A 22814-nucleotide genomic window follows, 5' to 3' on the forward strand; every position below is an offset into this window, starting at 1 on the left:
GATCAGGGCGGAACCGCCCCGCACCGAAGGAGGCGAGGGGCGCCCCCTTCGAGGACTCCCCGGCTCCCTCCCGCAGAGGCCGCTTCCAGCCAAGTGAGAAGGGTGACGTCACGCGGCCGCGAGGCTGGCGGTTGCCATGGTGATACCTGGGCTTCCCTCCCTCTAGGGCGAGCCACACTCTCGGATCCCGCGTCCGGAAGCGCCGGGACGATCGCCAGACCTCGCGAAGCGAGCCGAAGAGGCTGCACTTCCCCAACGCCAGCCTCTTTTCACGCCTACTGCCGGCTTCAACGGCCACTTCCGGTCGCGCGGAGAGAACCCCGCCCCCGCCCGTCGCGGGCTTTCGACCGCACCCGGCGGACTGGCCGAACTACGATTCCCAGAATGCCCCACGACACTGAACTCCATTTCCCAGAGGCCTCAGCAACGCGTAAGGTTTCCCATTGGACGTGGCGAGAGTTCTCCCCGCCAGTCACTGGCTTCTAAACGCCTCAGGTGGGAGCAGCGGGACGCGGGGACTTTCAAGTTTGTGTGACCGAACAGATTGTAAGCAAAAACATGTAAAACACGAACAAGCCCTTCACGGTGCATTATTTGCCTCGTTACTTGTCCTGCATTCTACTTAGTGCTCTATTCCTTTGTCATTTAAAAAATTGTGGTCGTGACCCATCATGTTGCTTTCAGGACTCTCAAATGGGTCACGACCCACTTTTTTTTTTTAATGTTAAAGGAAACCGGGAGGAGCTGTTACCCTACAGCCCTACAGCCCTGCAGCCCTACAGCAGTGCGTGCTTTTTGCCTGCGTCAGCCAGCTGCGAATGGAGTCCGACGCCGATTTGTCAGTATGTTCCTGGCGAAAAAGAACCCGATAGAAGTCGGTAGGTTTTTACATTTTTCCATGTGTGGTTCGCGCACGCACTTTACTGTGCGTCCCCAGCTTTGGGATGGAGGCCCTAAGATCAAGTCACTCCGTCTTTTGGCTCACAAAACACTAAACTTGGAAATCCTAACACTGAGTATCTGAAAAACATTCACAGTCAAAGGAAAGGGAACTATAAATTAGAAGTCTCTAAGAGCAGATTTCCGAAAAGATCTAAGGTAGGCACTAGAAAATTTCAGGGAACAAGTTGGTATTCTCAGTAGTTTGCAAGAAGACATGGCCTGAATGAAACAGGATAGAAAGATGTGAGAACAAGCTGGAAAAAAAAAAAAATACTAAAAAGACATTCTAGATGAAAAAGGATAAAAATATATAGCGAGCACATTTAAAATGAAGCAACATAATTAAAGTCATACTGGAGAAGAACTGAACTGATGCTGTGAAAAGTGAGTCCATTATGTATAGAATATTCTTTTAAAGCTCTTCCATGATTCAAAAGAAAAAGATGAAGTAGAAGAAAAGAAAGTGATAGAAAGGACAGCCAACACATGGATAACTGGCCATCAGGAAAGAGACAATATGGAATCAGCTATGATTTAACACTTTCTTTATGCCAGGCAGTGTTCTAAGTGCTTTTTTGCCTTCTAACTTTTTAAATTCGTAAAACAACCTAATGAAGTTATTTCTGTATTATTATTCCTACTTTACAACAAAGGAAGCTGAGGCACAAATAAGTTGAGTAACTTGCCCAAGATGACATAGCCAATATATGGGGAAGCTGGGACTTGAATTTAGTAATTTGGTCCCAAACTCTCACTTTTATCTCTGCAAATTAGACTCTCAAGTAAAGACTCCCAATTTCCTGAGTTTAAGAATACATCTCTCATTCATTGCTGGTGGGAGTACTTTGGAAGACAGTTTGCAGTTTCTCATAAAACGAAACATATTCTTACAATATGATCCAGCATTCTCACTCCTTGGTATTTATCCAAATGAGCTGAAAACTTATGTCCATACAAAAACCTAATTTCCAAAACTTGAAAGCAACCAAAATGTCCTTCAGTAGGTGAATGGATAAACAATGGTACCTCCGGACAATGGAATATTATTCAGCAGTGAAAAGAAATAAGCTATCAAGCTAAAAAACACCCTAGGGAACGTTGAATGCATATTGCTGAGTGAAAGAATTTGAAATACTTTGTATGATTCCAACCATATAACATTCTGGAAAAGACAAAACTATGGAGACCGCAAAGATCAATGGTTGCAAGGTGTTGGGGGGAGGGAAATAGGGATAAACAGAACAAAGGGGTTTATAGGGCAGTGAAACTATTTCTGTATGATAATGTAATGTTGGATATATGTCATTATATATTTGTCAAAACCCATAGAATGTGCAAGACACAGAGCAAACCCCGAATGTAAACTAGGGGTTTTCAGTTAATAATTTATCAATATTGGCTCATCAATTGTAACAAAGTTACCACACTAATGCAAGATGTTAATAATATGGAAAACTGGTGGGGGAAGGAGGAAAGTGAGAGTATATGGGAACTTTATACTTTCTGCTGAATTTATCTGTAAACCTAAAATATTTTTAAGAAGTATGTTAATTAAAAAAATATATGACTGTTAAAGATGCTCTGGTAAGGTTTCAGAAGGAAATGATGGACATGTAACTAGAAACTGGAAGAAAAGTGATTGTTGTGGCTGAATCGTGCTCTCCAGTTGGGTGGAAAACAGAATTTATAAACAATGAACTTGAATATTTAGGGAGGAAATTGCCAAGCAAAGTGTAGAAGGTGCAGCGGGATTTCTCCTTGCTGTCTGTGGTAAAAAAAATAAAAATAAAAAAATAAAAATAAATTTTTAAATAAAGAAAATTGAGGAAAGAAGCAAAAGACAACCGGTTTTTGATGATTTGGAAATTTTTTAGCCACACCTTATACAAATGAGGCTTTCAATACATATTGAGGATAACAAGAATGTGTGTGTGTACATATTTATTAGTTTTAGTGACTGGGTCTGCACGTAAAATGTAAGCAACCATAGGAACCCAATACAGATGCTCCAAGTATATAGGTAAAACATTAATTGATCAGCTGTCATGTGCCAGACACCAATCAAAAACTCTATCTACATAAAAGACATAATTTAGGGAATAAAAGCCGAAGTTTACTGAGTTTTTACTGGATACCAAGCTCTAAATACTGTATTTGAATTACCTCATTTAATTAACTCAGGGTGCCAAATAGAGAACAGAAAAGGATGGAAATTCGTATGTGTACGTGTACACCAAATAAAAAGTCTGTGATACGTGTAAATTATGGGTAATAACTACTTCACGTCTATCCCTTGGGAGCAGGCTGTCTGTCCCATTAAACCCTTTCTCGTCTCTTCCTTCTCTCTCTATAAGCGACGTGGTTTTCCATTTGCGATCGTTTTCCTCTTTTCTTAAATTAGCACACCAAGCCGAGAAGTAGACAAAAACCTGTGCTCGGTGCTCAGGGCTCCGGGAAACACCGTCACCCACAGCCTTGGACTCGGAGATCGAAACCCAAGACGCGGGGAAAGAAAACAGGCTAGCATTCGCAAACTTCAGGGAGAAGGAGCGCCTGCTTGGGCCACAATTCAGGCTGGGGTCTTCGTCTTGGGGGGCCGCCAGGCTGCAGGGGCAGAGGACGCGCGAAGGGCCGACAAGCTCGGTTCCTAAGCCGCGCCGCGGTGCGCGCCCCGCCCTCGCCCTCCGCGCGGGACACCGGGACACGGGGACACCGGGACACCGGGCTGCGGCGCCGAGCCCGTCCCGGGAAGCCCCCAGCAGCGCGGGTCAGGCCCAGGACCGGGCTGGGGCCGAGGTCTGCGCCGCCGCCGCCGCCGCCGGGGGACCCCCTTCCAGTCGCCCCGGCCCGCGCTGCGGGAGGGGACCGCCGTCCTGCCCAGCCAGCCGTCCCCGGAGGGGTCTCCCGCGCCCGCGGCCACGTTCCCCCCTTCGGCTCCCTCCGCGGCTGCACTTTCTAGGAAGGATTTGAGCAGCCGCCCCAGCGCCGGGTAGTCGTGGCCGAGTGGTTAAGGCGATGGACTAGAAATCCATTGGGGTCTCCCCGCGCAGGTTCGAATCCTGCCGACTACGGCGTGTTTTTCTCCGCCGGGCGCGCGCCTGTCCTCTCGGAGAGAAAGCCGGCTCCGGAGGCCGGGCGCCTTGCACGCAGCGGCGGGCCCTGCTGCTCTAAGCGCTCGGGGAGCGGGACTCGCGCCCCGCGGGCGGCCCTCTTTTCCTGGGGAGGCCGCCGGAAGTTTTAGCGGACGCGGCAGTGTAGACACGCACCCGGGCTCCACGGCCACGGCCTTCTGTGAGTCCCGCCCGTCCCCGCGCCCCGGACGCGTGGCCGCGCTGCGCGCTCTGCGGCCGGCCAGGGGCCCCGCGCCCGGCCGGGGGCGTCCCCCTGCCGCCCCAGGGCACGAGCGCCGAAGCCGGCCGCGGGGGGCCCGGGAGAGGCAGGAGCCAGGAGCCGAAGGAACCCCAGGCGGAGGAGGCTTCCCTGTAGGGGCGGTGTCAGCGAGACGCCTCCGACCACGTGGTTGACGGGGCGAGCAATCGGAGTTCCCTCCGGATGTGACGCGCTCAGGCGGGCTCAAAAAACGTGTGTTCTGGATCTGATCGGAGGAGACCTCGGACAAACCCAAACGAAGGGCCTTTCCACGAGATAACTGAATTGTACTCCTCCAAAATAGCACTATTACGAAACACAAGGAAAGACTATTTCAGATTTAAAAAGGCAATTTAATGCAACACATGATCTGGGGTTTTCTCTCGCTGTCCAGGGCATTATTGGAACAACAGGTGGAATCTGAATAAAGCACATAGATTGAATAATGTTATCAGTGGTAATTCCTGAATGTGTTAGTTGTACTTTGGTGATGTAAAAAATGCCTTTAAGAGAATACTGAGATAGTTAAGGGAAAAGAGTGTGTGTTTTCAAACTCAGTCTCCTACAGTTTCCAAAAAAGTGTGTATATACACTTTTCTCTCATATATGACAGAGAAATAGAAAATACAGTAATATGCTAAATATGCTAAAATTTGGGGAATGAAGGGTAGCCAGAAATTCTTTATATTCTTGTAACTTTACTGTCAGTCTGAAATTATTCCAAAATTAAATTATTTCAAAATAAAAAGTTAAAAGAAGGAAAAAGAACTAATAAAACCATAAATGAAGACCATGTTCATTGAAATTTAAAAGCATAAATACACACTTTGCCCCATTGATATGAAAGGGGCAATGAGTAAATTACTGGATAGGAATTTAGGATTGGTGAAGGAATGGGTGCAAAGTGCTAGAGTGAGCAAAGAAATTCATAACACACAAGAAAAAGCTAAATAAACAGTGCATGCTTAAAACAACATTGTTTAATAATTGACTACATTTTAGGATATGAAAACAAAATGGTAGGGGCGCCTGGGTGGCTCAGTTGTTAAGCGTCTGCCTTCGGCTCAGGTCATGATCCCAGGGTGCTGGGATGGAGCCTGGCATCGGGCTCCCTGCTCAGCAAGAAGCCTGCTTCTCCCTCTCCCACTCCCCCTGCTTGTGTTCCCTCTCTCGCTGTGTCTCTCTCTCAAATAAATAAAATCTTAAAAAAAAAAAATGGTGCTAAAATCCATAATAGCAACAACTTGTAACATGAAAGATGTGACCAAATCCAAATCATCCTGTGCTCCCTTATAATGATGAATAAGGTTAGAATTAGATGTACACTCAATACTTGGACCAATCGCCAAATGGACAAATGTTAAAATCTATATTTCTGTGAACCATGGCTAAAGCCAAACAGCATTGTTTTTTAAAAGAAGGAACACCCTTCCAACATAAAAGAATAAATCTGAAATTTTATTTTAAAATTAATTAATATTCTGTCATGAATTTCTGGTAGACAAGCTTAAAAGGTATTATTACTGTGCAGCACTGTCAGCCATTAGTTTATTTCTTCAGTAACTCTACTGCACAGGAGGGTGTCCCCTTCTTTTCACCTAACACTGAATTTCCTTTGTCTCTCTTACTTCTTTTCTTCATAGACAAAATATTCTTTTTTTATGGAGGAAATATGATTCATCATGGATAAAAACTGAAGGCACTGATAAGCAATCAATGCAGGCAGGGCTTGAAGGGCTACAATCCTTGAGAGAAGGGAAACATGATATGAGGTGCACAAGGGTTTCCCCTTGAGGACATGTTCGATTTTGCAGCATTTTGGAATAGTGCAAAGAAGTAGATGCACTGGGCTGAGGAGACACTCAAAAGGAGTTTGGGACTACCAATGTCCATAGAACCTGAGGGACAAAGTTCCAGTGATAAGGGAACCACATAGAAGGAGCTCAAACTTCTATGTATAAATTCTTCTAACATCATTGACTAATTCCTAAATTGCACATATACAAAAAGATATTCCAAAACTCTGTAGGAAAGAGGAGCTGGAAGACTGATAACATTCTGTAGAGATTCAGCAGCTGTGTAGTTCTGGGGAAACAGGTTAAAAAGTTCATGCCTTTCCCAGTTGGAGGGTACTTGGTAAGTACTATCAGCTGTCATTTGAGACTTCAGAGGCATTACCCCTTAGCAGTAAGTGACAAACCCTAGTCATAAGAACCACACAAAAGGAATAATGGCTGTGTCTTTAGAGTAAAGAAAAACCAACATAAACCAACTATAACAGAGGTTCAATCTTTTGTATTTCAGAAAGACTACCAGAAAATTCTGAATGTTTGAAAAGAAAGTAATACATATCTATATAATCCATGGGTCAAAGAAGAAAAAACAATGGAAATTTTAAAAATTTGGGGCTAAATAATAATGAAATACAATATATCCTAATTTGTCTGATGTAGCTAAAGCTGTTTTTAGAGGGAAATTTTCACTTTTTTAACTGCATGCCTTAGAACAAGAGAAAGTTTGAAAATAAGTGGTTTAATTTTTTAACTCAATGGCTCAAGAAGCCATAAAACGTTGGGAATTTAAATGCAAAAAGTGGAAGCCTCTATAAAAATAAGTGCAAAAATCAATCAATGGAAAGCAGACATACGTCAGAGAAAAATCAACAAAGTAAAAAGTTTGGTTCTTTGAAAAGACTGATAAAATAGATATACCTTGAACAAGACTAAGCAAAAAGAAACTAAGGTAAAACACAAAATACCAACAGAGAGAATGAAATAGATGATATATATACATATATATCCTAAATATATTTTAAAAACAAGAAAGAGGTATTATAAATATCTTTATGTCAATATATGGGAAGCATCTGATGAAATGGGTACATTCCTTGAAAAACACAATATACCACAGCTGACACAAAAAGCAATAGGAAATCTGAATTGTCCTCTACCTATTAAAGAAATTGAATCCACAATTTAAAAAGTCACTCATATAAACCTCTAGGCCTAGATAGATTCACTTGCGATTTCTTCTATGCAAAGAGAGAGAAAATCAATCTTACAGAAACCCTTTCAGAGAATAAAAACAGAACATCTTTCAACTCATCTTATGAGACTAACATAAAACCTAAGAAGAAATTATGAGAACAGAGTATTACAGGCCAATATCTCTTATAAACATAAACTCAAAACTGTTAACTAAAACATTAACAAATCAAATCAAGCATATTTTTTTAAAAAGCTAAAACATCATGACCAAATGAGATTTATTCTAGAAATTCTAGATTGATTTAACATTTTTAAAATGTAATTTACCACACCAATAGAATATAAGAACCAAATGATCATCTTAGTAGACATGAAAAACCATTTGATAAAATTCAACATCAATTCATGATAAAAACTCAAGAAGTGCTGAATAGATGGGAATTTCTTTGGTCTAACTAAAACTATAAAATAAAATACCTACAATGAACCCAAGTTTGGGAACATGACAAAGATGTCTATATCATTTCTTCTTCTGGTGGTAGAAGTAAAATCTAACACAATAAAACAAGAATAATTGATATTAATATTGCAAAATAAAGCCTTCGTTATTAGAAGATAATTTGATTATGAATGTACAAAACTGAGAAGACTCTAAAAAACATTGGAATTAATAGTTAAATGAATCGAGTTCCTATCAGCTACTATTTAGAAGGTTATTGCCTTCGTGTTCAATATATAAAATATCAAATGTATAAATATATTCTAGCAACAAGCAAGTGAAAAATAAAATTTTCTAAATTCCATTTTCAATAGCATTACAAACATTACCCCAAATCAAGACTAACTTCTTTTAAGGGGGAAAAAAGTGTAAAAAGGGGACAACATTAAAGATCTTACTGATATCAAGATCAGAGTGAAAGGATAAAATGAATAGTTTCTGGGGAATAAATTTGACAATAGAGGATAAATTACAGGTTCCTTCATAAAAATGACTTACCAAAGCAGACACAAAAAGAAATTAAAAGTTCATAGTCTGAACTCATAGAGTTCAGTTCAGTTCAGTTCATAATTATCCTCTGTATTAGTTTGCTATGACTGCCATTACAATATACCCTAGAATCAGTTTATTATTCTCACAGTTCTTGACACTAGAAGACCAAGATCAAGGTGCAGGTTTGGTTAATGCTGAGACCTCTCTCCTTGGCTTGCAGAGAGCCACTTTCTCTTATGTGAGGATAACTGTCCTTATATGGTCTTTCTTCTGTGTCACTTATCTCTGGTGTCTCATTGTGTCCAAATTTCTTCTTTCTATAACAATACCAGTCAGAATGAATTAGTGCCCATCTTAACATCCTCATTTTAACTTAATTACCTCTTTAAAGGCTTTATCTCCAAATATAGTCACATTGTGAGGCACTGGGGGTTAGGTCTTCAGCATTTGAATTTGGGAGGCAAGACAATCCAGCGTTGAACACCTTTGACAAAGCAAACACTATGCAAAAATGGCTTCACTGTTGAAATCTTAAATAGTAAGGAAGAACTAATACTATATATAAACTCTTTCAGAAACAAAAAAAGTAAAAACATTTCCTAACTCTCTTTCTGAGGCCAGAAAAATCTTCATGCTAAAATTTGACAAGGATGTTACTAGAGAGGAAATTATAGGTCAATCTATGCATTAAACATTCTAGATGCAAAACTCCTAAATAAAATAATAGCAATCAGATCCAGTAATGATTTACCAGTAATCCAGTAATGATACAATAGTCAAAAGTAAAGATATAATGTTTACCTTAGCAATATGAAATTTGTCTAATATAAAAATCAATCACTTTAAATGTGTCACAAAGAGTAAGAGAAATGTGTCACTTTAAATGTGTCACAAAGAGTAAGAGAAAAAAAATCAAATGATCATAGCATTCAGCAAAATTCAACATCACTCGTTAAAAACTTTCACCAGTCTAGGAATAGAAGGGAGATTTCTTAATCTCATGATGGATATATACAATACCCTACACATAACATCCTGACAATGGTAAATATTTTTTAGATTTATTTAGGTTACCTCTACACTCAATGTGGGGCTGAACTCAAGACCCAGAGATCAAGAGTTGCATGCTCCACCAACTGAGCCAGCCAGGCGGCCCCCCTTGATTATGGTTAATATTTAACACTTTCTCCCAGATACTGGGACTAAGATAAGCATAACCACTATCCCCACTGCTATTCAAAATTGTACTGGGGATGTTAGCCCATGAAATAAGACACGACAAAGAATTAAAAGATATTAAGATTAGAAATGAAGAAATGACTGTCCTCATTTGCAGATGACATGATTACATGCTTTGAAAACCCCCCAAATCTATAAATTATTATAATTTGCTGGATATAAAACCCAGTATTCAAATATATGTTGTAATCATATATACCGGCAAAAACAGACAACTTTTTTTTTTATATGCACACAATTTATTATACTCATGTAATCAAAGATATTTTATAAAAGCAAACAGTTTTATCCCTCAGCTACTTTGTATACTTACACAGATTTTAATACCTGTTCAAAGATTTTCAGTTCCTGTGTATACAGATTTTCAGGAGAAGGAATAAAGATAAAAATTAATTTTACAAGAACACACATTACTTTATCGTCCTTCACAAAATAATCCATAGTCATTCGAGGCTGGTAAGAACTAGTCTTTAAGAAAGCAACTGTTGTCTAAAGACTATAGAATAAGTACTGTAGTCCCGGTTTCTTATCAAAATTCAGTCACCTGCTGCTCATTGCAGAAAAAGCCTATGCAGTGCTTCTACCAAAAACAGACAACTTTTTAAAATATCATTTACAATAGCAAGAAAGCTATGAATAACCTAATAATAAATACAATAATAAATTAAAATGTGCAAGAGTGCTAATTAGTAGCTCCAAATCACTATGCAGAGAATTTTTAAAATTATCTAAATAAATGAAAGGATATACCATATTCATAGATTGGAAGACATGGATTCAATGTAATTGAAGTAAAATATTCCAACAGGACTTTTGGTAGAATTGACAAACTATCTCTAAAATGTAATTGCGAGTGGAGTGGACCTAGTATAGTCAAGAAAATCTTGCAGAAGAACAAATCTGGAGGACTTTCACTACCACATAACAAGACTTATTCTAAAGCTATACTGAGAGTGTGTTACTATGGGCAGAAGACATGAACAGACATTTCTCCAAAGAAGACATACAAATGGCCAACAGGCATATGAAAAAATGTTCAACATCACTCGGCATCAGGGAAATACAAATCAAAACCACAATGAGATACCACCTCACACCAGTCAGAATGGCTAAAATTAAGTCAGGAAATGACAGATGTTGGTGAGGATGTGGAGAAAGGGGAACCTTCTTACACTGTTGGTGGGAATGCAAGCTGGTGCATCCACTCTGGAAAATGGTATGGAGGTTCTTCAAAAAGTTGAAAATAGAACTACCCTATGACCCAGCAATTGCACTACTCGGTATTTACCCCAAAGATACAAATATAGTGATCTGAAGGGGCATGTGCACCCCAATGTTTATAGCAGTAATTTCCGCAATAGTAAAACTATGGAAAGAGCCCAGATATCCATCGACAGATGAATGAATTAAGAAGATGTGGTATATATACACAATGGAATATTATGCAGCCATCAGAAAATGAAATCTTGCCATTTGCAATGACGTGGATAGAACTAGAGGGTATTATGCTAAGCAAAATAAGTCAGTCAGAGAAAGACAATTATCATACGATCTCACTCATATGTGGAATTTAAGAAACAAAACAGGATCATAGGGGAAGAGAGGAAAAAATAAAACAAGATGAAATCAGAGAGGGAGACAACCATAGGAGACTCTTAATCATACTGAGGGTTGCTGGAGGGGCGGGGTGTGGGGGGATGGGGTGACTGGGTGATGGACATTAAGGAGGGCACGTGATGTGATGAGCACTGGGTGTTATATAAGACTGATGAGTCACTGACCTCTACCTCTGAAACTAATAATATATGTTAATTAATTGAATTTACATTAAAAAAAGAAAGTGTGTTACTGGCATAAAGACAGATAAAAAGATCAATGAAACAAAGTAGATATGCCTATACAAAACCACACACACATAACAAAGTGTCACTGCAATTCAATGGGACAAATGATAGATTTTTCAAAAAGCAGAGCTGAGTCAACTGGACATACAAAGGAAAACAATGTGGACATCAATCTCTTCTGTAAACTATCCCCTAAACTAATTCAAGTTGTATTAAAGACAAAACTATGTAAGCTAAAACAATAAATGCTATAGAGGAAAACAGGAAACTATCTTCATGAGCTTTGGGTTAGCAAAGATTTCCTGTTTTAAGCAGAAAAAGCAATAACCATAACAAAATTGATAAATTGGAATTCTTTAAACTTAAGAACTTCAACACATGCAAAGACACCACTAACAGTATGAAAAGGCATAGAGTGGGAGGAGGGAGAAGATATTTGTCATAAACATATTTGGCAAAAAAAATTTATGTCTAGAATATAAAGAACTCGTTAAAGGCTACAGGCAATAAATCAAATGGTGGGAATCTGGATAAAGTCTCCTGGGACAATGGCTGAAAAGCTGGTCACTGACAATGAGGACCCCTTTCAAGGTGTCCGTCAGCTTCCCCTCGGTGTGATGCTGGTGCATTATTTTTACTTCTCTGGGAGGGCAGAACATGTCAGCTTCAACGTCTATATAGGGTGTGGTAGATTAGCGGTAACCATCTTGTTCCATCTTCTGAGCCTTCCTGTGCTACAGAGGCAAGAAGGTTAAAAGTACATTTCCTTAGTTCCCTTGCAACTAGGGTTCTGAGTGTGATTTATGCTCTGCCTCAGAGTCTTCAAATGTGGACATAAGGCAGCTTCTGGCTCCATGCTGCCAAGCACCATCATGGACGCGCTGGATGTTCTGCAGAGGAATACAAAGTGAGGGGTGTCAGCTGTTTTGCTAATTCACATCTAGGAGGCATGGTGTGCTCCCGAACAGGTGGTTCTCAAAGAGTAGTCCCCGGTGCAGCAGCCTTTGGCAACTTGGTTAGAAATTTAAATTACTTTCTGACTCTTTTGTGTTTTCTTAGATTCTGTATTTGTCTCTTTGGTACCCGCTAAGACAGGGCCAAATTAACCCTGGAGTTTTTTTATGTCTCCTGCCATCCGGAGCCCATTCCCTGGACCACCTCCTTTATCTAACGCTCACAAACCAAGCCAATGTTTCCCTGCCCTAAATTAGTCCAGGGCCAGGTACCAGACAACCAGGGAGAGCCCTGACACCCCTAAAGCTCACTGGGATTATTTGAATTAGCCGATCCTAAACTGTTTACCCTGCCCTGCCTTTCCTTTCCTGTGGAAATCCCAATAAAGACTATGGCTCATACTTTGCCCTTGCTCTTTTCTGCTTCCTGACCAACACTGTGCTTCCCACCGTGACCCTGGGTAGTTTCTAGTTTTCAGAAGAACTGTTTCTAAGAGAACTCAAAACTGTTTCTAGGGGAACTGTAACATTAAACTTTTCTTTCATTGACCTCTCCTCTCTGAGTGACCTCTCATCACCCAGTCACCTTTATAAATTAAGATCAGGGCACAAGTCACTGACTGACTTGCTTTCTGTCATGACAAATCGCATTCATTCTACATTTTGAGAACCACTGCCTTAGAAAGAACACTCCTATTGCAGAAGCCTCCAGATGCCTGACATCAACAATTCCAGTGGCAGCATCTTAATTTCCTAATTTCTTCTTTAAAGATTTATTTATTTATTTGAGAGAAAGAGAGAGCACAAGTGGGGGGAGGGGCAGAGGAAGAAGGAGAAGTAGACTCCCCGCTGAGTGGGGAGCCTGATGCAAGGTGGGGCTTGATCTCAGGACCCTGAGATCAGGACCCCAGCCAAAACCAAGAAACCAAGAGTTGGATGCTTAACCAACTGAGCCACCCAGGCGCCCCAATCTCCTATTTTCTTGACTGTAGAGACAATAGCAGCCTCTCTTGGGAAACCGTTCCTGCAGGGTTGGATTAGAGCTGGCACTTTCCTCCATCCCTCTGTTCCAAAAATTTTATAAGGTTCTGTATTCTTTTTTAATCCCCTTTTGTTTAAAATAGCTTGAGAGGTTTTAAGTACATTTTTATTGACATACAATATAGTATCAATGCAAGAAAAACAGATAAACTGTAATTATACAGCTCAAGAAATTTTCAGAAAGTGAACATACCTATGTATCCAGCACCCCAGAATGAGAAACTACCATCTCAGCATCTCCAGCAGGTCCCTGCATGGACTTTCTCAGTCATAAGTACCTTCAACAATCACCCTTCTGATTTCTGACACCATAAATTTGTTTTGTCTATTTTGAACTACATATAAATAGAATCATGAGGTATGCATGTCTTTATGTCTGGTATCACTTTAATATGAGGTGAGATTTTTCCAATTTGTGTGCAGCTGACATTCATTTATTCTCATTGCTCTACTCTCCCTTAGTATGAAAACCAATTATTTACCCTTTCTCTTGTTGATGGACTTTGGATTGTTTCCAGTTTGAGACTAAAATGGCTAGAATGGTTTTGTTTCCTGCAGCTGAACTCCAATTCACTTTTGTCTGAATCTATTGTCCTACGCCCCCTCTTTTCTTTCCCAGTCCACACATGTTAATGGGGAGAAAAATAAAAAGGGTGAAACTGTCAGGGATCTCTGTTACTTTTATTCTAAGTAAAAAAGAAAAAAATCGATTCAACAAATTCAGTTCATATTAATTGCAGCCATCTTTTTTTCTCCTGTGGTTTTTGAAAGCATGAAACATTTCTTTTCTGTTATTTCTTAGGTATACAACTTCCTTCAAACTAGAGTTCCAACGGAATTTACTTAAAATGTTGTAGGTTTGTTACAAATGTGAAGACTGTAGGCAACAGGTCTGAGCAATGGAAACTTGGTCAAGGCACAAGGGCCCACAGTGACCACCTGGCTGAATGCAGAGGCCCCTCAGGTGACCCACTTCAAAATACCCATAAGCCCTAGCTGACCAATGGGCTACTTACAACCAGGCACAGTTACCAACAAGGGACAATTCCACACATCCCCATACCTCCTCACTTTCCCATTTTTAAATTTAATTTTATTTATTTATTTGAGAGAGAGTGCGAGAGCACGCGATGAGGGTGGGGGCGGAGGGGCAGGGAGAGAATCCCAAGCAGCCTCCATGCTCAGCTCGGAGCCCCTTGGGGCTACCTCTCACGACCCTGCGATCATGACCTGAGCTGAGATGGAGAGCCCAGCGAGCTTAACTGACTGAGCCACCCAGGCGCCCCCCACTTTCCCGTGTTGAGTACAGCCCCCACCCACTGCCTCCTCGCAGCCAGTCTCCTCTTCTGTCCTGTACCCCCCGCCCATGTCGTATTCAGTAAATTTCTACCTCCCTTGTTCTGGCCTCAGATGAATTCCTCACCGCCTGGGCCGCCGGCTTCCACCCGATTGTCCCGCAAACATGGGGGCCCCCATCCAATCCGACAGACACCCCATAGACCCAATAGAAGTGTCATGATATAAATGATTATGGCAACATCTGTATCACAACTCCGATTTTACTTTAAATTTGCACTTAGTCATGCTTTTTAAAGAATGATTATGTGATTGATACTCATTTCGACAGCAAAGGCCGTTCATGGATGAAGCTGCTCAGTTAAATATGGAGTCCGGCTCCTGCAGCCAAAGCTCGGGTTAATACTCCCCTCAGCGCAGACTCCCTCCATGAAACTGGGGGTTTCTTAGAGCTGATTTCATCTCTGCCCCCCACCCCTTCACTCTTCTCTTCACCTCTCCCCCCTCCTCCTATTTATCTTTGCCTCAAAAAGTGACATCTATTCAAAGAAAACAAAAAGACAAGCAATGACAAGCTGTCGCTCCTTTGTCACCGTTTCCTCCCCGCTCTGGCTGCTCTCCAGCACCGCCCCCCCTCCCCCGGACCGAACCTGGCTAGGCTGGGCGGCGGGACAGCCCCTCTCGGATGGCGTCAGCATCGCTGGGGGGCATCTTCTCGATGGCACGTTGTCGAGGGTCTCAGGGTCTCCCAGAGTGCTCTGTCCCCTGTCGCCGTGTTAGCAGCCGTCCGCGGACAGGTGGTCCACCACGGCCGGTTCCGTGGCTACAGCGGCCTCCGCCACGCTGCAGCCCTCTGCGTGTTTAGATGGCACGCCAGAGCTCTGTCTTGCGACTCCAAGCCCCTCCTCCTCCCCCTCCTCCCCCCGCCCCTCCCCCCCCGTCTCACCGTGTCCTCCCTCTTTAAAGCTAGATTAAGACCCTCTAAGCAGCATAGACAAAAATCAGTTTCAAGACTCGGGGAAACACGGTGACAGAGAAACTAAGTCGAAATGTAAGAGGAACAGCAAACCCTGTTGCGTGGGTTAGATTCGAAGAGAAGCAGCCCTGCGTCGGCCCGAAGAAACGAAGGGCTTAGCAACACGCGGGCGAGCGGCCGCCTCGCGTCGAGCGCCGGCCGCCGGGGACGCCTCGCGCGGGGGCATCAGGGAGGCGCGCGCGGAAGGAGACCGTGAGGCCCCGGCGCATGCGCGCGCGCGGGCTTGGCGCCGGGGAACTGCGCGCGGAAGCCCGCGCGCCCGGCCGGCCCCGGAGCAGGCGGGGGTCACCGGAGCTCGCCCGGGACTGCTGGTGGCGCTGGTGCTCTCGGGTCGCGGGGGCCCCGGGCTCGGCCGCTTCCGTCCCTCAGTGACTTCCCCGCGGCGCGGCCGGGGAGCTCGGGAGGGTTGGTGCGCGTCGCCCCGGAGCTCCACGGGAGCGCGTCCGTGGCTTCCCGCTCGCACGTAGTCGTGGCCGAGCGGTTAAGGCGACGGGCTAGAAATCCGTTGGGGTCTCCCCGCGCAGGTTCGAGTCCTGCCGACTACGGCGTGTTTTTCTCCGACCCCCTGGGGTTGCCCCGCCCGGGAGGAGCGCGCTGGCCGGTCCCGCCACTGCAGGGGGACCCCGGTGACCGAGTGCCCTGCTCCGTCGCTCGTAACTTTGCTGCCCCCGAGCTCCTGTCCTGCGGTGGTGTTCTTCAACGGTTGCCTTCACGGGCAAAAAACGAAACACACGAAACTAAAGAAAGCCAACCAACCAATTTTTGTTTGAGCGAAATGCCGCCTCTCTGCCGTCCTTGAAACCCCACCGGGATTTTCCTCTCCACGCGCGCCCTGTGGCGAGATCACGGCTGTCACTTCGAAAGCCAGCTCCGTGAGCCCCCAGGCCGGGCTGGGTTTGCAGGAGTCCCACCCGAGGTGTGGCGCTCACCTCCAGCCACATGTGAGCCCGCAGAGCCGGGCCTTCCCGCGGCGCTTCCCGTGCAATCTCGTGGCTCCGACAAACCGTGCTTGTTCTTCCACTCACATACTACCTTTCTTCTGCCTTTACCTTTTTTCCTAGACAAACAAATGTAATGAAAAAAAGCGAAATGCATAAATCATATGATGAGTAATACCAAAGGAGAATCGGAATTTGACCGTGGAGAGCCGTGGCACACACCAAGTTAATCAACCGATCGTAGTCAGCATCTCCAGTATCTGGATAATCAATATCACGCTCCTCCCAGGGATGAACTGCAATGGGCACCACCTCATTTGTGTGGTTTTCTGCTAAAAGCGCATAATCTGAATTTAACTCTCAGGAAACGTTAGACAAACTCAAGTTTAGGGGGCATTCTACAAAATACCTGACCAACTTGTTTTTTAAATGTCAGTGAAATGGGGCGCCTGGGTGGCTCAGTCGGTTGGGCATCTGCCTTTGGCTCAGGTCATGATCTCAGGGTCCTGGGATCGAGCTTCCCCCCACCACCCCCGTTGGGCTCCCTGCTCAGCGGGGAGCCTGCTGCCCACCCCTGCTTGTGCTCTCTCCCTGTCAAATAGGCAAAATCTTTAAAGAAAAAAAAAATTAAATAAATGTCAATGAAATGAAAAACAAAGAGTGGGGAGCTCTGCCAGATTCAAGGACTAAAGAGACAGGACAACTGGATGCAATCTATTTTTCTTGAAATAAAGGATCCATACAATTGGCAAAATATTAACAGGGTCGGTAGATTAAATAAGAGTTTTAATCCTGATTTTGTAATTGTTCTGTGGTTAGGAAAGAGAAGGTTCCTGTTTTTAGCAAACACTGAAATACTTAGGGGTAAAGGAACATCTTGTCTGAAACTCACTCTCAATACCTAAGAAAAAAATTTGTGTATGTGCAAATCTATCTCTATCTATTGAAAAAATAAAGCACATGTCATAAATTGTTAACATTTGGTGAATATAGTTGAAGGATTTATGAAAATTCTTTGTACTATTCTTGCAACTTCTCCATAAATTAGAAATTATGTCAAAATAAAAAGTTGAAAGAGATCAATTAATTCAAAAATAATGCTCATTGAAATAAAAACCCAAGCACAATTTGAACTAAGATGTAACATAGATGATGAGGAAATTATTAAATATGAATTTATACCTGATGAGAGAATAGTATGCAGAATTCAATAGTAAGCAAGGAAATTGATACACATTATTTTAATGATTATTTTTAATAAAGGCACAAGATGGGAGTATCACACAACAGTATCATGCATGATTGAAGGGTGAATATAATCAAATCATTCTGGGGTCCCATGATTTTGTATCAGGAAAAAATGAGAAGTGTATTGAATGGCTGAGTGTTACATCAGCTTTTTTTTTTCCCTAAGATTTTATTAAGAGCAAGAGCAAGAGAGCATGAGCAGGGGGAGGGGCAGAGGGAGAAGCAGGCTCACAGCTGAGCAGGGAGCCTGACCCAGGACTCCATCCCAGGACCCTGAAATCATGACCTGAGCTGAAAGCAGACCCTTAACCAACTGAGCCACCCAGGTGCCACAACATCAGCTTTTCTATGAATTCACCATCCAAGTTCATAATCAAGAAACATCCTTCTAGGACAAAAATAAACTTGACATTTTAATCCACACTCTAAACATTAATTATTACAATTATGTTACTTAAATGTTAGTGGGTAAAGTGTAAATGAGTGTTGTTGTGCAGCAGGGGTATCACTAAATTATTTCTTCAGTCCCTCTGGTTCATATTTGAAGTAATATGTAGATCCCACTTTCAGCTAAGATTAAACATTATTTGTTTCTGTTTCTTCTTTTCACTATAGACCATATATAAAATGCATATGTGTATAACAAGTGGAAATTAAAATTCAAATATTTCACTTGCAGCCAAACCTTAAACATCTATAAATAAATCTAACAAAGGATGTGCAAGAATCTGTATTAAAAACTACAAAATATTGCTGGTGGAAATTAAATGGAGGGAAACACTATGTTTATTTTTTGAAAGACTCAATATTTTTTGAAAGACGCAATTTTATCAAGATGGCAACTATTTCCAAATTGATCAATAGATTCAATAAAATCCCAATCAAACTCCAAACATGTATTTTATGGAAATTAAAATACATTTGGAAATGTGTAGCAACTTAAAAAACAAGAAGCTACTGAAGAAGATAGCAAAGTTGGAAGACTGGCACTATATTTATATCAAGATCTATGTAATTACTTATAAATCTATAGTAATTAAGACAGTATACTATTGACTATTATATACGTAAATACTAAAACAATATCTTCATATCTATATCAACTTGGCCAGGTTGAACTACATTCCCCAGAATTCCCTTTTCTAGATGTTTCTGATCAGATGGTCCCCAAGAGATATTCTTGCTGTGGATTCAGAGGGAGAAGTCAAGTGGCAGCTATTCTGTAGCTCATTCTAACTCATCTGCTGACTTACCTCCTCATGAGGGCATGCCACTGCCCCACCTTCCCCTGGATCCTCCTTCAACCTCCTCTTTCCTGGATAAACGTGTGTGTTTAAGTCCAAATGAAGGGCCCTGGCTTCATTTAGAAGGACAGCAGGACAGAAGGACACCTGCACCAAAGTAACACAGATTTCAGTCCGTCCTGGCTCCCATTCATGCTTGTGGGTTCCAGCTTGTTCTAATCCATCTTCCTTCCCTTCTTGATCAATCTGCCCTATGGACTCTGCACCATGGCACTTCAACATTTATGTAGACTACTTAACCAGCCTCTACAAATCTTATACGAATATAGGTTTATATATATAATATATATATGAAATGTATGTAACCATCCCCATGGTTCTGCTTCTGTTACTGAATGCTGACTGCAATTCTTTGTTCGTGGACTTGTTCCAATTGTTAATTCTCACAGTGTTGACCAGGAATAAAATGCAGAATGTCTACATTCAAGAGGAGGATCATGGAAGAAAAGGATGAATAAACACTACATAAAGGAAAGGATGATGTCCCACCAAGATTTAAAGTCAGATTGGTGGGGGGTGCCTGGGTGGCTCAGTCGGTTGGGCAGCGAGTGACTCTTGGTTTCAGCTCAGGTCATGATCTTGGGGTCATGGGACAAGCCCCCCCCCCCCGCTTTCTCTAAAATAAATAAATAAATCTTTAAAAATAAATAAAATCAAATTGGTGGATTTAAAATGACCAGTGCCAAAAGGACTTGTTTTTCACCATGGTGAAACAACTGGGACCAGACTTAACTTAAACTAAAAAACTGAATAAAGTATACAAAAATCATGTTCTTCAGACAGTAGACATCTTCAGACAGTAACTAACTTTGATACCTGGGAGAAGGAAAACAAATGAGAAAAAAATCAAGCCACCTTAATGCCTGAAAACAGATCAAGAGGGGCATTTCATAATGATAAAGGGGTAAATACAGCAAAAGGACATAATAATCCTATGTATGTATGCACTTAATCACAGCGTTTCAAAATACATGTAGCAAAATTTGATAAACTGATTAAGAGAAATAGAAAAATTCTTCACACACAGTTGGAGATTTTAACACTTCTCTTTCAGCAATTGATAGAACAACTAGTCAGGAAAATCAGTAAGAATATATTCTCTAACCATGACAGAATTACCAGAAATCAATACCAGAAATTAAAGACTTCTAAATAACCCACAAGCCAAATAATATATCACAAGAGAAATTTAAGTTTTTCATTAAGAAAAGAAAAGCAAAATATAACAAAGTGTCTGCAGCTGAAGTTTTGTATAGAGAGCAACTTATAGCCAGAAATGTTTATATTATAAAAAAAACAAATTTCTCTAATAAATTAATTATACTTCCACCTTAAGAAACTAAAAAAAGTACCTGAAACTAATATAACACTGTATGTTAACAATCCTGGAATGAAAAAAACTTAATTAAAAAAAAGGATACTAGAAAAAAAGAAGAGCAAATTAAACACAAAATAAGCAGAAGGAAAGAAGCATTAAATAGAAAAGCAAAAATTAATTAAACAAAACAGAAAACAGTAGAGAAAATCAATGAAACCCAAAGTCTGGTTATTTGACAAACTGAATAACATTGACAAATCTTTAGCCAGACAGATCAGAAAAAAAAAAAAAGAGTCACGTATTACCAATATCAGGAAAGAAAGAGGGGACATGTGCCCAGATTCTACAGATGATAAAAGAATATTATGAATAATATTATGTCCATTAATGTGACAAATTAGATGAAATGGGTCAATTTCTCAAAAGACACAAACTACAGCTTACTCAAGAAAAAATAAAGAACCTAAATTGTCATGTATCTATTCAAAATAGAATTTGTAGGGGTGCCTGGGTGGCTCAGTCGGTTAGGCATCCAACTCTTGGTTTCAGCTCGGGTCATGATTTTGGTGTCCTGGGATGAGCCCAGAGTTGGGCTCTGCATTCCATGAGGAGTCTTCTTGAAATTCTCTCTCCCTCTTCCTCTGTCCCTCCCCTTGCTTGAGTGGGAAATAAATAAATAAATAAATAAACAAATAAATAAATAAATAAATAAATAAATAAATAAATAAAATCTTCAAAACTAAATAAACAAACAAATAAAATAGAATTTGTAATTAAAAACCTTCTCACAAAGAAAAATACAGGCCAATAAAGATGGCTTTATTGGTGAATTCTACCAAACCTTTAAAGAAGGAAGAATGCCATATCTACATAAACTTTAACAAAAATTAAAAGAGAAGGGAACACTTTCCTACTCATTTTATGAGGTCAACATTACCCTGATAACAAAAACCAAATGACAATTGAGAAAAAAAAAAAATCACAGACTCATGTTCTCCCATGAAAAGAGTTGCAAGTATTCTTAACAAATTTTAGCAAATTGAATCAAGTAATTTCTGAAAAGGATGATATGCCATGACCAAGTGGGGTTATCCATGGGTTGCAAAAAGTGACTATTGCTTTTCAGGTCTCAGGGAAGTCATTTTCCCTGTGCCTGAGGAAACAGGGGGACGAAGATGCTTCCATTCTGACATTCAGTAACCCTGTGAATTGATGAACTTCTCTGCACACGTTTCTGTTTGTAAACGAGAGTGTCGGCACTTCATGGAACTGTTCCGAGGATTTAATGAAGTTATTCATCAGAAGTCACTTTCTAGGTGCCTGGGTGGCTCAGTCAGTTAAGTGGCTGCCTTCGGCTCAGGTCATGGTCCCAGGGTCCGGAGATTGAGCCCTGCATCCGGCTCCCTGCTAGGCGGGAAGCCTGCTTCTCCCTCTCCCACTCCCCCTGCTTGTGTTCCCTCTCTCACTGTGTCTCTCTCTGTCAAATAAATAAATAAAATCTTAAAAAAAAAAAAAAAAGAAGAAGTCACTTTCTAAAACGTGAAATAAAGAGCTGGGAGATACCAGATCAATTTTTTTTTTTTTACCAGATCAATTTCCATGCCACACCACTCCTTGTTTCTTCAAACAGATGACAAGTGATGTAGAATCATCCTATAATTTTAAAGGAAGTGTGGGGACATTTTAAATCCAAATACAAAGAAATACTATACTTTGCCTCCAGATTTGAAAGAGAGAAAAGCTGAAAGAATAAAACAGAGAATAGCTATGATTCCAACACCCCAGGGAAGTTAGTATTCAGTTTTTTGTCGACACATCCAGTTTTCTAATGTAAGGGTATGTAGTGGCATTTGAACCTGTTTTTCCATTTTTATATTTTCCAATTATGTAAATAATGCAGAAAGCAATGATTATTATGAAAAATTTAAAGAATACAAAAGTAATTTAAATATTTTTATCCCTCATTTCCATTCCACTTGTTTGCATTCTTGTTAGATTGGTGAGTATCCCATCAGATTTTTTAAATTGTTCCTGTGTAATTTGGAGTTTCATTTTATATAAATGGGACTATTTGTATTTGTTGTTTTGTGTATTAAGGTCCACACACGTTTTCCAAGTAAAAGGATAAAGATCTCTTTAACGGCTCCATGGTACCCATCAGACTAATCCCTTAGTGATGAATACGTTACTTCTTTTATTATTAGTATTATTTTTAGCTATTAGAAACAATGCTGCAGTGGGCACTGTAACCATGCACATCACTAGCTGTTTCTGCCGGTTCCTTGGTCAAAGTGGTGAATTCACACAA

At 41.3% G+C, this 22814-nt stretch overlaps 2 non-coding genes across 2 annotated transcripts; both read left to right on the top strand.

Moving 5' to 3' along the window:
* Positions 1–3931: 3931 nt before the first annotated feature.
* On the top strand, positions 3932–4013 carry TRNAS-AGA. The gene has a single exon. It is a non-coding gene; the product is annotated as a tRNA-Ser (tRNA).
* Positions 4014–16161: 12148 nt separating this feature from the next.
* On the top strand, positions 16162–16243 carry TRNAS-AGA. Its single transcript has one exon. It is a non-coding gene; the product is annotated as a tRNA-Ser (tRNA).
* Positions 16244–22814: the final 6571 nt, after the last annotated feature.

Source organism: Neomonachus schauinslandi, chromosome 8, assembly GCF_002201575.2.
Source record: "Neomonachus schauinslandi chromosome 8, ASM220157v2, whole genome shotgun sequence".
NCBI classification, from domain to species: Eukaryota; Metazoa; Chordata; class Mammalia; order Carnivora; family Phocidae; genus Neomonachus; species Neomonachus schauinslandi.